Below are 17,098 nucleotides of genomic sequence, written 5' to 3' on the forward strand. Positions count from 1 at the left end.
AGGACACGGTTCAGCACGGTGATGCCAAAGATGTTACTATTGGGGATGATGTGGTATTGAGGATGCAGGGCCGGATATGTGTGCCCAATGTAGATGGGCTACAGGAGTTAATTCTTGAGTAGGCCCACAGTTCGCGGTATTCTATCCATCCGGGTGCTGCGAAGATGTACCAGAACCTGAGGCAGTACTATTGGTGGATGAGAATGAAGAAGAATATAGTTGGGTTTGTAGCTCGGTGTCTCAATTGTCAGCAGGTAAAATATGAGCATCAGAGACTAGGTGGATTGCTTCAGAGGATAGAGATTCCAAAGTGGAAGTGCAAGTGGATCTCTATGGATTTCATTGTTGGACTCCCACGGACTTCGAGGAAATTCGATGCTATTTGGGAGATTGTGGATCGGATAACCAAGTTCGTGCACTTCATTCCGGTGAGTATTACTTATTCTTCAGATCGGGTGGCTGAGATTTACATCAAAGAGATTGTTCGCCTTCATAGTGTGCTAGTTTCCATCATTTCAGATAGAGGCACACAGTTTACATTGCAATTTTGGAGAGCCGTGCAGCGAGAGTTGGGCACTCAGGTAGAGTTGAGTATAGCATTTCACTCTCAAAGGGATGGATAGTCCGAGCGCACTATTTAGATATTGGAGGATATGATATATTCTTCTGTCATTGATTTCGGTGTTCATGGGACCAGTTTCTGCCGCTCGTGGAGTTTGCTTACAACAACAATTATCAGTCGAGCATTCAGATGGCTCTGCATGAGGCTTTATATGGGAGGCGGTGTAGATCTCCGGTGGGTTGGTTTAAGCCGCGCAAGGCTAGGCTATTAGGTACTGACCTGGTTCAGGATGCTTTGGACAAGGTTAAATTGAGTCAGGAGCGGCTTCGCAAGGCACAATCTTGACAGAAGAGTTATGCCGACAGGAAAGTCCGTGGTGTCTCTTACATGATTGGGGAGAAGATTCTACTGAAGGTTTCACCCATGAAGGGTGTTATGAGTATCGGGAAGAAGGGAAAGTTGAGCCCTTGGTCCATTGGGCCTTTTGAGGTACTTCAGAGGATTGGGGAGGTGGCTTACGAGCTTGCCTTGCCACCTAGCTTGTCGAGTGTGCATCCAGTATTTCATGTGTAACGACTCGATTGGTTGTTTTGCTTTCTAGAATCCCGTTCCCCTAAATAAGACTTCTCGTACTTGCTTTTACTGATTTATAACTTGCGGGGATAGTTGGTTCGGGATTTAGAAGAGTTTGGGTTAAAATCGGAACACTTGGTTCCTTAAGGTTGGCTTAAAAGGCCAAGTTTGACTTTGGTCAACATTTTGAGTAAACGGCCTCAAAATCAAGATTTGAAGGTTCCAATAGGTTTGTATGCTGATTTTTGACTTGGGCTTATGTTCGGATTGCATTTTGGACAACCCGGGAGCATTTTGGCGCCTAATAGTGAAATTTGGTTCTTTAAGGATTTTGAAGTTCTTGAAATTTGGTTTGGAGTGGTTGTTTGTGATATCGAGGTCCGAACAGAATTTCGACATCGAAAATAGTTCCATAGTGTTATTTAAGACTTGCATGCAAAATTTGGTGCCAATCCGAGTAGTCCAAGTATGATTCGACGCATTTGGCGGATTTAAAGAACCTGAAGTTCAAAGTTTGATTCAATTTGGTTTTGGGGTATGATTCTTGGTTTCGTTGTTCTTTTTCCCATTTTGAGAATTCGAGCAAGTCCATATTATGTTTACAGACCTGTTAGTACCTTTTGACGGGGTCCCGAGTGGCTTAGGTGAGTTTCGGACCCGTTGGAGCTAATTGCATGAAACTAGATTTTGCCCAGTTCTGGTTTCCTTCTTCGCGAACGCGAAGGGACCATCGCGTTTGCGTAGAAGAAATTGGGCCGAGAGGGGGAATGCACTTTGCGTACGCGATAGCTACTCCGCATTCGCGAAGGTTTGGGCCAATGACTTTCGTGTTCGCGTGAGGTGACACGCGTTCGCGTAGAGTAGAGTAGCTGGGCCAGGCCAGCTTTGTTCTTTGTGTTCGCGTGGGTTTAGCCAAGCTAGCCTTCGCGTTCGTGTGTCAATGGTGGGTTCGCAATGAAGGGCCTTCATAGGGCCTGATCCAATGGCCTTCGCCAACGCGAGGCTCATGTCGCGTTCGCGATGAAGGGGGCAGCTGGGCAGTGAGTTTAAAATCAGGACTTAGCCATATTTGGGGCCATTTATTACATTCTTGGGAAATTTGGGAGCTTCAAAAGGGGATATTTCAACCTAGCTTTGTGATATAAGTAATTTTCTACCTAATGTGAGTTTACTACATAGTTTATGGGTAGATTACAACATGTAAATTAGTGGAAATTATGGGTTTAGAGTAAAACCTAGGTTTTTGATAAAAACAAGATTTAACCACAAAAATTGTTATGGAATGAAGTAAAAATCATATATTATTGATCCTTAGTTATGGGTAACAACTTTATTCAAAATTTTCCAGAATCCGGGCACGTGGGCTCGGGGATGAATTTTAGGAAACTTGTGTTTAGGGTTGGAAATTACTTTAATAGTTAGAATATGAACTTTTGAGCTTGTATTGACTAGTTGTTATCCCGTTTGAATAGTTTGGGATCGTTCGGTTCCGAATTGAGGGTTTGAGCGTGTTCTTGAAATTCGAAGTAAGCTTGGAGGTCAGTCTCCTTTCTAACCTCGTAAAATGGAAATAAACCCCTAGGTGAATTAAATAAATGTATGTGACTACCTGTGGGGGCTACGTACATACGTAATGACGAGAGTCCGTGCGTAGCTACTATTATGCTAATTGTCTGGGTAGTTTAGGACTTGTATCATGCTATACATGCAAATGCTTACATTTTTGCTTGCTACTGAGATCGCTTAGGACATGTTAGGAATTGCACAATAAATAAAAACGAATGTACGCACTTATTTGAGAACTTGTATGAATTTATTTGACTATAAATGAGTAATATATGCTTACTTGATAATAATTGCTAATTGTGGATCGGGTCGATTGCCTCGGTAGAAATAGATGCATCTACGGTTCGCGTAATTCGGCCCTCTGGCAGTGTACAGTTTAATATTATGTTGGACCGGGCCGTACGACCTCGGCATAATGTGCGCATGTTATTTATATGGAATTTATCCATGATTTACTCTGTTTAAATGTTTTGGAAATGCAAAATTATTATATGACATGACTGAAATTGATGCATTGTTTCTCCTTGTTCTGAGACTATCATTATATTCATGCTATCCATGCTTAGCGTAAACCTTAAATATTATTGATATTGACCTTAGTAAGTGTCAAGTCGATCCCCCATCACTACTTATTCGAAGTTAGACTAGATACTTGCTAGGTACATGTTGTTTATGTACTCATGCTACGCTTCTGTACTTAACTATACAAGATCTGAGGTAGGTGCATCTAGTTAACCCTTCGACGTGCATTCCTGATTCCTGATCGAGATCTCACAGTGAGCTGCCCCTTTTGAGTCATTCAGCAATATACCGGAGTTCTCTTCTTCTGTTGTTATGTACTGTCTATTCTGTTTCAGGCAGCAGGATAGTGGTATTTTTGGTACATTCTACTAGTTTCCCTAGTACTTGTGACACTAGTTCCTGGCACACACTGTAGACTATTATTTTGGGATGTATTTATATTATTATGAACATGTTAATTATTGACTGTTTAAAAGATTAACTGTTAAGAAAATATTGGGTTTATTTTGGTAAAATAATGAGAACCCATTAATTGAATTAGGGTTGGCTTTCATGACAACAGTGTCGGGCGCCATCACGACCTATGACAAAATTTGGGTCGTGACAACATGGTATCAGAGCACTAGGTTCACGTAGGTCTCACAAGTCATGGGCAAACCTAATAGAGTCTTGTGGATCGGTACGGAGACGTCTGTACTTATCTTCGAGAGGCTATAGGGTGTTAGGAAACTACTATTTATTCATCTTCTATCGTGCAGTTGATGGTATACCATTCCTTCTTATATTCTCTCATAGATAGTGAGGACGCGCACGGCAGACGTTCCAGACCCGGGAGGAGATGCTCCACCATTTCTGGAGGCTGAGGTAGAGGCCGGGGAGGGCACCGGCCCGAGGTAGAGGACGAGGGCGTCCCAAAGCTACCCCAGTTGCACCACCAGTAGATCTTGCGGGGGATCCTATCATTGAGGAGCAGGGCAAGATGCCCGCAGCTGAGCCTACCCCGATGGTTTTTATGACAGCACCGGGTTTCTAAGAGGTCATGGGCCGTATGTTGCGGTTCATGGATACCATGACTCAGGCTGGTTTATTTCTAGCAAACCCAGCCACCTCTCAAGCAGGAGGGGGAGCACAGACCCTTACTGCTCAGGCTCCTGGTCATGCAGCTATAGTGTATCAGACTCTGGGTGCACTACCCACAGATGGGGCTCAGCCAGTTGCTGCAGTGGTACTCGAGCCGAGACCGGCTGCGGATGGCGATCCACAGAAGTTATTGGGTAGATGGACTAGGCTACACCTTCCTATCTTTGGAGGTGAGCGGCATGAGGATGCCCATAATTTCATTGATAGATGCAAGGGCAGACTTCACAACATGATAATATTGGAGTCTCATAGGGTTGACTTCACTATATTCCAGTTGGAGGGCAGGGCCTATAGATGGTGGCAGTTTTATGTTCTTGGCGGGCGAGCGGGTTCTCCTTCTATTACTTGGGATCAGAGCTTTTCCTGGATAGGTATATTCCACCCTCTAAGAGGGAAGGTTGCAGTATCAGTTTGAGCAGCTGGGGCAGGGTCAGATGTCAGTGACCGACTATAAGGCGAGGTTTTTGGAGTTGTCCCGCCATGCACTGATGATAGTTCCTACTGAAACAGAGAGAGTACGGATTTTGTTGTAGGGTTACACTCTGGCATTAGGGCCAACATGGCCAAAGATGTTGAGATGGGGACTCCTTACTAGCTGGTAGTGGAGATTGCTCGAAGGATTGAGGGCTACCGTCTGAGAGGTAGAGAGCAGATGCAATAGGACAAGAGGGCTCGATTCTATGGAGAGTTTAGAGGTGCCCCGGCTAGGGGAAGAGGTCAGTTTGGAGGGGTCAGCCCAGTAGGCCCCTATATTCAGCACCACTACCTCTTCGAGGTGCTCAAGCGCACCCCTATTTCAGCGCCATTCTTGAGAGCTCTTACCGCCCGCCAGCTATCCAGGGTTCTTCTGGTTCCTACTTCAGTGCCATACCAGAGAGTTGATACCGCCCACCGGCTATTCAGGCTTCTTCTAGTGGGTCTACAGGCCATCAGGGTTAGACATCAGGGCAGCAGGTCACCGCACCGCGGGGTTGTTTCGAGTGCGAAGATCTTGGTCATATGCGGAGATATTTCCCCAGGCTTTGGGGCAAGGTAGTGCAGTAGTTTTAGCAGCCCATGATTGCAGCACCGGTTGCCTAGCCACTCAGAGGCAGAGGACCGACTGGTAGGGGTCGTCCTAGAGGTAGAGACCAGGCAGGGAGAGGCCAGCCAGCTACTACTCAGTTAGGTGGAGGCCAGCCAGCTGGCGTTCCAGCCAGATTCTGTGCTTTTGCGGCTAGACCAGATGCATTAGCCTTAGATGCCATTATCACAGGTATTATTTCCGTCTGCGGTAGGGATGCTTCAGTGCTATTTGATAGAGGGTCTACCTATTCATATATGTCACCTCTGTTTGCTCATTTTTCTGGATATTCCTCATGAGTCCTTGGGTACTCCTATTCATGTGTCCACTCTTGTGGGTGATTCTGTGGTTGTGGATCGGATTTATCGATCCTGTGTGCTCACATTCTATGGATTTGAGACTAGAGTAGACCTCCTGTTGCTTGATATGACCGACTTTAAGGTCATCCTAAGCATGAATTGGTTATCCCCATACTACGCCGTCTTAGATTGCCATGCCAAGACTATTACTTTAGTGATGCCAAAGTTGCCAAGGTTGGAGTGGAAGGGTTCCTCAGTTAGTACATCTAGTCGGGTCATCTCTTTTCTTAAAACTCGGCATATGTTCGAGGAGGGTTGTTTGGCTTATCTAGCTTATGTTCGGGACACTACTGCAGAGTCTCCGATGATTGATTCAGTTCCAATAGTCCGGGAGTTTGCTGATGTCTTTCCTTCTGACCTTCCTAGCATGCCACCAGATCGTGATATTGATTTCTATATTGATTTTACTCCAGGTACCTAGCTTATATCTATCCATCACACTGTATTGCTCCGAAAGAGTTGAAGGAGCAACTTGAGGAGTTGTTAGCAAAGGGGTTTGTTAGACCGAGTGTGTCACCTTGGGGTGCACCAGTGTTGTTTGTGAAAAAGAAGGATGGGACTATGCGGATGTGCATTTATTATCGCCAGTTGAACAAGGCTACCATCAAGAACAAGTACCCGTTGTTGTGCATTGATGAATTTTTTGACCAGTTGCAGGGTTCTAGGGTGTTCTCTAAGATCGACTTGAGATCAGGGTATCTTCAGCTGAAGATTTCGGACTCAAATGTCCCGAAGATTGCTTTTCGTATTAGATATGGCCATTATGAGTTTCTAGTGATGTCCTTTGGGTTGACTAATGCCCCAGTGGCGTTTATGGACTTGATGAACAGGGTGTTCATGCCTTATATTGATTCCTTTGTTATCATCTTCATTGACGACATCTTGATATACTCACGTAGCCTAGGGGAGCATGAGCAGAATTTGAGAGTAGTGCTTCAGACCTTGCAAGAGCAGAAGCTATATGTTAAGTTCTCCAAGTGTGACATTTGGCTAGAGTCAGTAGCATTCTTGGGGCATATTGTATCATGAGAGGGTATTAAGGTGGATCCCAAGAAGATTGAGGCAGTTCAGAGTTAGCCACGTCCTACTTTAGTGATTGAGATCGGGAGTTTCCTGGGGTTAGCAGGTTATTACCGCCGATTTATGCAGGGTTTTTCATCCATTGCATCATCTCTGACTATACTGACCCAGAAGGGTGCTCCTTTCCGTTGGTCCGATGATTGTGAGGCGAGCTTTCAGAAGCTCAAGACAGCTTTGACTATAGCACCGGTTCTAGTCTTTCCTTCCGGTTCACAGATGTATATGGTATATTGCGATACTTCACGCATTGGCTTGAGATGTGTATTGATACATAAGGGGTGAGTTATTGCATATACTTCACGTCAGCTGAAAAATTACCATGTTCATGACCTAGAATTAGCAGCGATTGTTCATGCTCTTAAGATATGGAGGCATTATCTGTATGGGGTGTCATGTAAGGTTTATACTGATCATCGCAGCTTACAACATTTTTTAAGTAGAGGGATCCCAATTTGAGGTAGCGTTGATGGCTTGAGTTACTAAACGATTACGACATCACCATTCTTTATCATCTGGGCAAGGTAAATGTGGTCGTAGACGCCTTGAGTAGGAAGACAGAGAGTATAGGTAGCTTGGCATTCATTTCAGCGGAGGAGAGATCACTAGCTTTGGACATTCAGTCCTTGGCTAACAGACTTGTGAGGTTGGACATTTCAGAGCCCAGCCGAGTCCTTACGTATGTTGTTGCTCAGTCTTTACTATTGGGGCAGATCAAGGCTCGGTAGTTCGATGATCTGCATTTGGCAGTTCTCAGAGAGACGGTGCTACAGGGTTGTGCCAAGGAGGTTTATATTGGCGAGGATGGCGTTATGTGACTCCAGGGTTACTTATGTGTTCCTAATGTTGATGGCTTGGGGGATAGGATTCTATAGGAGGTACACAGTTCATGGTATTCCATTCATCTAGGTGCTACGAAGATGTATCGTGACCTGAGACAGCATTATTGGTGGCAGCAGATGAATGTAGACATAGTTGAGTATGTGGCTAGGTGTTTGAATTGCTAGCAGGTTAAGTATGAGCACCAGAGGCCAGTTGGCCTACTTCAGCAGATGCATATACCTGAGTGGAAGGGGGGTGCATTACTATGACATTGCAGAAGTTTGATGCAGCTTGGGTCATTTCAGTAGTGACTACTTATACTTCAGAGAGTTTGGCTCAGATCTACATTCTAGAGATAGTTCAGTTGCACGGTATGCTTGTTTCCATCATAACAAATAGAGGCCTTCAGTTCACTTCCCATTTCTGGAGAGCCGTACAGAGTGAGTTGGGGACGCGTTTAGAGATTAGCATAGATTTTCACCTGCAGATCGACGGTAGTCAGATCAGTTCTTGCCTTTGGCGAAGTTTCCTTACAATAATAGTTATTAGTCCAGTATCGAGATGGCTCTATTTGAGGCTTTATATGGTCGGTGATGTTGTTCTCCTATCAGGTGGTTTGAGCTTGGTAAGGCTAAGTTGTATGGTACAGACTTGGTGAAAGATGCTTTAGAAAAGGTAAAGTTGATTCAGGAAAGACTTCACACAGCTCAGTCCAGACAGAAGAGTTATGCAGATCAGAAGACGCGGGATGTATCATTCATGGTAGGCGAGAAAGTTCTCTTGAAAGTCTCACCGATAAAGGGTATTATGAGATTCGGGAAGAAGGCCAAGTTGAGCCCCAGGTTTATAGGCCTATTTGAGGTGTTGAGGCGAGTTGGGGAGGTTGCTTATGAGCTTGCTTTACCTCCCATCTTATTAGAAGTTCATCCAGTTTTTCACGTGTCTATGCTTCGGAGGTATCACGCTGACTTGTCCCATGTGTTAGACTTCAGTACTATTCAGCTAGATGAGAGTTTAAGTTATGAGGAGGAGCCAGTTTCCATTGTTGATAGACAGGATCGCCAGTTGAGATCCAAGAGGATTTCTACGGTAAAGGTCCAGTGGAGGGGTCAACCAGTCGGGGAGGCGACTTGGGAGTCCAAGGAGGATATGCGGATCAGATAGTTATATGGCACTTCAGGTGTGAATCTAAACCTGTTCGAGGATGAACGTTTGTTTAAGAGGTGGAGAATGTAACGACCTAACTGGTTGTTCTGCTTTATAGAACTCTGTTCCCCTAAATAAGACTTCTCGTACTTGCTTTTACTAATTTATGACTTGCGGGGATGGTTGGTTCAAGATTTGGAAGAGTTTGGGTTGAAATCGGAACACTTGGTTCCTTAAGGTTGGCTTAAAAGATCAAGTTTGACTTCAGTCAATATTTTGAGTAAATGACCTCGAATCAGAATATGAAGGTTCTAACAGGTTTATATGATGAATTAGGACTTGGGCGTATGTCCGGATCGGGTTTTGGACGAACCGGGAGCGTTTTGGCGCCTAATAGTGAAAATTGGTTCTTGAAGGATTTTGAAGTTCTTGAAATTTGGTTTGGAGCCATTTTTTGTGATATCAAGGTCCGAACGGAATTCTGACACTGGGAATAGTTTCATAGTGTTATTTAAGACTTGCACACAAAATTTGGTGCCAATCTGAGTAGTCTAAGTATGATTCGACGCATTCGGCAAATTTGAAGAACTTGAAGTTCAAAGTTTGATTCAATTTGGTTTTGGGGTTATGATTCCTAGTTTCTTTGTTGTTTTTTGCATTTTGAGAATTCGAGCAAGTCCATATTATGATTGCATACCTATTAGTGTCTTTGGACGGGGTCCCGAGTGGCTCGGGTGAGTTTCGGACCCCTCGGAGCTAATTGAATGAAACCAGATTTTGCCCAGTTCTGGTTTCCTTCTTCGCGAACGGAAAGAGACCATCGCGTTCGCATAGAAGTAGTTGGGATGGGAGGGGGAATGCACTTCACGTTCGTGATAGCTACTCCGCATTCGCAAAGGTCTGGGCCAGTGATCTTCGCATTCATGTAAGGCGACTCGCGTTCGCGTATAGTAGAGTAGTTGGGTCGGGCCAGCTTTATTCTTCGCATTCATGAAGTAACTCTCGTGTTCGCATGGATTTAGACAAGCTAGCATTCTCATTCGTGTGTCAATGGTCGCGTTGTCGATGAAGGGCCTTCATAGGGCCTAAGACAATGGCCTTCGCAAATGCGCGGCCCCTGTCGCGTTCACGATGAAGGGGGCAGCTAGGCAATGAATTTAAAATCAGTACATAGGTGTATTTGGGGTCATTTAATACACTCTTGGGCGATTTGGGAGCTTTAAAAAGAGAGATTTCAACCTAGCTTTATGAGGTAAGTAATTTTTGCCTAATGTGAGTTTAATACATAGTTTATGGGTAGATTACAACATGTAAATTAGTGGAAATTATGGGATTAGAGTAAAACCTAGGTTTTTTATAAAAACAAGATTTAACCACGAAAAGTGTTATGGAATGAAGTAAATATCATAAATTATTGATCCTTAGGATATGGGTAACAACTTTCTTCAAACAAATTTGGAATCTGGGCACATGGGCCCGAGGATGAATTTTAGGAAAATTATGTTTAGGGTTGGGAAATTACTTTAATAGTTAGAATATGAACTCTTGAGCTTGTATTGACTAGTTCTTACCCCATTTGAATAGTTTGGGATCGTTCGGCTCTGAATTGAGGGTTTGAGCGCGTTATTCGAAGTAAGATTGGGATCAATGTCAGTCTCCTTTCTAACCTCGTAAAAGGGAAATAAACCCCTAGGTGAATTAAATAAATTTGTGTGACTATCTGTAGGGACGACATACATACGAGGTGATGAGAGTCCGTGCGTAGCTACTATTATGCTAATTGTCCGGGTAGTTTAGGACCTGTATCATGCTATACATGCAAATGCTTACGTTTTTGCTTGCTACTGAGATCACTTAGGACATGTTAGGAATTGTAAATAAATATAAACGAATGTACATACTTACTTGAGAACTTGTATGAATTTATTTGACTATAAATGAGCAATATGTGCTTACTTGATAATAATTGCTAATTGTGGATCGGGCCGATCACCTTGGTAGAAATAGATTCATCTATGGTTCACGCCATTCGACCCTCTGGCAGTGCACAGTTTAATATTATGTTGGACTGGGCCATACGACCTCAGCTAATGTGCGCATATTATTTATGTGGAATTTATCCATGATTTACTCTGTTTAAATTCTTTGAAATGCAAAATTATTATATGACATGACTGGAATTGATGCATTGTTTCTCCTTGTTCTGAGAATATCATACCTTAGTAAGTGTCAAGTCGAGCCCTCGTCACTACTTCTTTGAGCTTAGACTACATACTTGCTGGGTACATATTATTTATGTACTCATACTATGCTTTTGTACTTAACTGTACAGGATCTGAGGTAGGTACATCTAGTTACCCCTCCGGCGTGCGTTCCTGATTCCTGATCGAGATCTCACGGTGAGCTGCCCCTTCTGAGTCGTTCAATAATATACCGGAGTTCTTTTCTTCTATTGTTGTTATGGTGTGGCCCCCATGGAGGACAAAATGGGGGAAGCATGACTCAGATGGTTCGGGCACATTCAGAGGAGGAACACTGATGCACCGGTGAGAAGGTGTGAACGACTGGCGGTGGTGGGTACGAGGAGAGGTAGAGGGAGACCTAAGAAGTATTGGGGAGAGGTGATCAGGCAGGATATGGCGCGACTTAGGGTTACTGAGGACATGGCCCTAAACAGGGAATTGTGGAGATCGAGCATTAAGGTTGTAGGTTAGGGGAAATTGTGATGTCTTTTCTACAGCGCACTAGAGTGAGACTAGCCAGTTAGGAATTAGTCTTAGGATGTTATTGATCAACTACTGATGATGGGCTTTATCTGTTGTGTATTAATACCTTACATCTTTCTCGTATTTCCTATATCTCTTATATTGCTGTTACTTTGTTATTTTATGGTATTTATGTTATGTTATGGATTTTATGGTATTTTATGTTGTTTTATTATGAGTCTATTGATAGTACTAATATAGTGTTTCTTGTTGCCCCTTTGAGCCGAGGGTCTCCTGGAAACAGCCTCTCTGCCCCTCAGGGTAGAGGTAAGGTCTGCGTACATATTACCCTCCCCAGACCCCACTTGTGGGATTACACTGGGTTGTTGTTGTTGTTGTTGTTGTTGTTGTTATGTACTGTCTATTCTGTTTCAGACAGTAGGATAGTGGTATTTTTGGTACATTCTATTAGTTGCCCTAGTACTTGTGACACTAGTTCCTGGCACATATTGTAGACTATTATTTTGGGATGTATTTATATTATTACGAACTTGTTAATTATTGACTATTTAAAAGCTTAACTGTTAAGAAAATATTGTGGTTGTTTTGCTAAACTAATGAGAACCCCATTAGTTGAATTAGGGTTGGCTTGCCTGACAACAGTGTCGGGCGCCATCACGACCTACGAAGGAATTTGGGCCGTGACATCATGTTTCTATGCTCCGAAAGTATATTGCCAATCTGTCTCATGTTTTGGATTTCAGCACGGTTTAGTTGGATGGTGATTTGACTTATGATGTGGAGTCGGTGACCATTTTGGATCGGCAGGTTCGAATGTTGAGGTCAAAAGATATAGCTTCAGTGATGGTGCAGTGGCGAGGTCATCTCGTAGAGGAGGCTACTTGGGAGACTGAGCGAGAGATGTGGAGTAGATATCCACACCTATTTGAGACTTCAGGTATGTTTCTGGACCCGTTCGAGGATGAATGTTTGTTTAATAGGGGGAGGATGTAACGACCTGGCTAGTCGTTTTGAGAGTTGTAGCCTCGTTCCCCATTTACTGCTCCTTTTGTGTTCAGCAGCCGTTATATGACTTACCGGGTTAGTCAGTTCGGGTTTGGAGAGATTTCAGAGTGAATTGAGATACTTAGTCTCTTAATTGAAAGCTTAAGTTGAAAAAGTTATCCGGATATTAACTTATGTGTAAACAACCTCGGATTTGTATTTTGATAGTTTCGTTAGCTCCGTTAGGTGATTTTGGACTTATAAGTGCGCTCGGATTGTGATTTTAAGGTCCGTAGTGGGAATAGGCTTGAACTGGCGAAAATTTGAATTTTGGAAAGTTTGATCGGGAATGGACTTTTTTATATCGGGGTCGGATTGGAGTTCTGGAAGATGGATTAGGTTCGTGGTATCATTTATGACTTGTGTACAAAATTTGAGGTAAACGGACATGATTTGATATGTTTCGGTGTCGTTTGTAGAATTTGGAAATTTCAAAGTTCATTAGGCTTGAATCTGTGTGTAATTCGTGTTTTTGATGTTGTTTGAGGTGATTTGAGGATTCGACTAAGCTCGTATCTTGATTTAGGACTTGTTGGTATATTTGGTTGAGGTCTCGGGGGCCTGAGATTGATTTCGAGTGGTTAATTGACTTGGTTTTAAGTTGGTAAAATAGCTGAAGTGTTGTTGCTACTGGTGTAACCGCACCTGCGGAGTGGGCACCGCAGGTGCGAGCTTGCAGAAGCGGGGCAAGAGCCGCAGAAGCGACCAAGGGAGAGTTGAGCAGAGGTCGCAGGTGCAAAGATTTTACCGCACCTATGTAGTCGCAGAAGCGAGCAGAAGGGCACAGATGCGGGCTAGATCCGCAGGTGTGATGGAATTTCCGCACCTGCGATATGCGCAGATGTGGTCCAGTGCTCGTAGAAGCAGAGTCATCTGGTTAAGTGGATTCCGTAAAAGTGGGGATTTTAGCACAGAAGCGATCCTGCGGGTGCGGATAAGTGGTCGCAGGTGCGAAAAGCCTGGGCAGAATATTTAATGGCAAGGGTTCGCGATTTTGGCTTCATTTCCACATTTTAAACTCGGACCTGGGCAATTTTGGAGATGATTTTTGAGGTAAGCTTCATGTACTCGTTTTTTATCAGTAATCTCGTTTTCCCATTATTTTTCCCACCTAAATTATGTGGTGTTGAGATGAAATTTGGGGGTTTGAGGCTAGGGATTTGGAGAGTGAATTTTGGGAATTTGAATGGCCATTTGGTGTCGGATTTTGATAAATTTTGTATGGTTGGACTCGTGAGTGAATGGGCTTTCGGGTTTTGTGACCTTTATCAGATTTCGAGATGTGGGCCTGGGAGAGGGAGAGGGGTTTGAGGCAATTTTGAATTTTGGTTATAATTTTGTATTTTCTTGTGGAATTGATTCTTTTAGTCTATATTGATTGTATTGTACTACTTATGGCTAGGTTCGGGTCATTTTCAGGTCGATTCTCGAGGCAAAGGAAGTTTGGAGTAGAGTTTTGCTCAAATTGAGGTAAGTAAAAGTTTTAAATCTGATCCTGAGGGTATGAAACCCCGGATTATGCATTATGTGATTGGTTTGGAGGTGACGCACATGATAGGTGACAGACGTGTGGGCGTGCACCGTAGGAATTGGGAATTGGTCCATTCCGTAGAACTATAAAATTGAATGACTTGTTGTTAGCTATATGTTCTCCCTGTGTTATAGAAATTTGACTACAAATCATGTAAGAAATCATACTTAGGCAATATGATGATGCTGTTGAGACCCGCAGAGGTCGTGTACTTGTTGAATTATCTGTTATTTATTGTCTTGTACTCTGTCACGGTTTTTACTTGCGTATCATATCTCAGTCTCTACTTGTTTCTTGTTGATACATGTTATTATCTCTATTTGGGCTGATTTGAATGATTTCTGAGAGCCTGAGACACTGGAGAGGTTGGTGATTGAGTTAAGGCCTGAGTGCCGAGCTGTGAGCTATATGTATTTATATGGATCAGGTTGCACGCCTCGACGAGCCTGAAGGCTGTATGTATATAGATCGGGTTGCACGCTACAACGAGTATATATATATATATATATATATATATATATATATATATATATATATATATATATATATATATATATGTATTTTGGATACAAACACTTGTAGACCCTTCTTTCTAGGCTGGTTGTATAGATGCTCATGCGCTCAGTGACACCTGGATTTGGGGGTTATGTTTTCGCACTTTTGTTTGGGTTGTTACCCCATTTTTATGAAAACTCAGATTATTTTAAATTTCTTAATTTATTTTTTGTTAATTGATGGAAGTATTTTGCAAAATGTCGGCTTGTCTAGTACCACGATAGGCGTCATCATTACATGTTATGTTTGGGTCATGACATTGGAGTTGATACTTGTCAGAGCATGTCACTTTCACGTGACATCAGCAGTTATGTTACCTTTTTGGGCTTTGAATGAAGGTTCATCTATATATTGGATTTGCGAAGGTGTACAAGCATATTTATTGTAAAAAAGTGCAAAAACAAAGGCAAAATGAGGACTTGCAAAAAGGATTGCAAGTCTTTCCATTACCACTACAAGGACGCGATGGGAATAGAGGAAATAGTCCTGGCTTTTTCGTGAACAGAGCTAAAAGTCAATTGTTTAGACCATACAATGCAATACAGCTCACCAAAAAGAACTCTCAATTCGAAAAATACCCTTAGAATAGATGTTAATTCAAGGAAGCACACACGATGACCTTGAGGTGTTTTGCTTTTCTTGATGTACAGTAGTAAAAAAAACACTTTTAAAGCTGCTCTTTAAAACATGGTTACAACTGGCTAAAGTTGCACTAACTTTTATGTTGTGTCCGTGTATTAAAGAGCAATCTTAAGAGTGATTATTTGTGCAAATGGACAGGATATTGAAGACTACACTTTTGGCCAATGGGTCATTATTGGGACAAGTGCACAGATAGCCATTTTATGGTTGTTATTTATAAATTAGCCATTATTTATTTTATTCTAAAATTTTAAACCAAAAATCTTAACTTCAAGATAATTCAGGATATTTTTGTCCAAAAAAAATTAAACTGAAATTTAGAACATACTGGCTAATTCCTAAATAGCAACCATTTAAAGTGGCTACCTGGTGTCATTTCTACGTCATTATTTGGGCTCTGTAGCACTCAAATTCCGCAAGAGCAAATATTATTTATAGCCACTCGGGCCAAACCTATAACATCCGGTAGCCCAAAATTACAATACACATTTTATAGCCCAAAAGTAATTCTAGTGGCTGCCTTTCTGCTTTTTGCTTCTTTCTCAGTTTCTCTGCTTACAATCTGTTGAAAATCCCTCATTTTTTAACTGTAGCACTTTATATATTTGGTCTAATCTTTACTTTGGTTTTAACGTAAATCCATACTTTATAATCACATGGTTTTCTGGAATTTTTAGTCAAGCAACATTGCGAAATGATATTGGATAGATTTTAGATTTCGTCCTCTGCATGTGTATTTTATTGATTTTCATTTGGACTTTTTTATACTTCTTTTATTTTTTTACGTTTGGATTATGAAATTAATAATGGAACAGTTTTGATCTACTTACAAGAAATTTAGCAATTAATGCAATAAGCATAATATGATGACTTAACAGAGCAAGAGCAACTCCAAACCAAGCTGAAGGAACAAATCAACTCATTTGTTTTTAGTACGTATTTCAGGAATTCAAGGGCTGTTGATTTTGTTTTAAAAGTGGAAAAGCAAAATCATTGGCTAAAGAGAGAGGGAAAGCCAACCTTTGAATAAAATTCCCAACTCTCTGTTATTGCCTTATTTTTTTTCTGGTCTAACTTTGTTTGCTAGGGAAATCCTTTGGTTTTCACCAAATAAATTTTCATTTCCACATGTATATCATTAGTTGATTTTGATGGGAGTCATAGCTCACCATTAGTATATATTTACATGGATATTTATGTATTTCTTTCGGTGAAAATAGATTTGAATATTGGTATATTACAAAATATATACAAAATAGATTGTCACTATTGTGAGCATGTGATTTTTGCCCTATACGAAATACTCTTATAAAATTCCAAGAAAATAGATTTTTTGTTAATTATTTACCATTTTAGGAATTCTTGTAGAATTTTTCTTAATTATTTATATTTCTGTGCATTTTTAATTTTTATTTTTAAATCATGAAAAATACCAAAAAATATCACACATTGCATTTAGGATTTATTTTTATATTTTTAGGATTAATCAGTAATTATTTGTTTTATAAAAATTGAAAATCACAAAAAATATTTCATTTTTACACTTATATTTTTAGGTTATTGATTTTTCCTCTTTTAATTTAGGATTAAGTAGCTTTTATAATTATTGTGATTAGGTAATCGTTTTAATTTGGCAATTTAGATAATTTAGGATTTTAATTTTTGTAGGATTTTTAATTAAAAAGAAAAAAAAAAGAGAAAAGAAAAACAAAAGAAAAAGGAAATAAGGTTTTATTTGTAATGGGATTTTAATTAAGTAATTAGGCTGTT

This window comes from Nicotiana tabacum, chromosome 8 (genome assembly GCF_000715075.1).
Source record: "Nicotiana tabacum cultivar K326 chromosome 8, ASM71507v2, whole genome shotgun sequence".
Lineage (NCBI taxonomy): Eukaryota > Viridiplantae > Streptophyta > Magnoliopsida > Solanales > Solanaceae > Nicotiana > Nicotiana tabacum.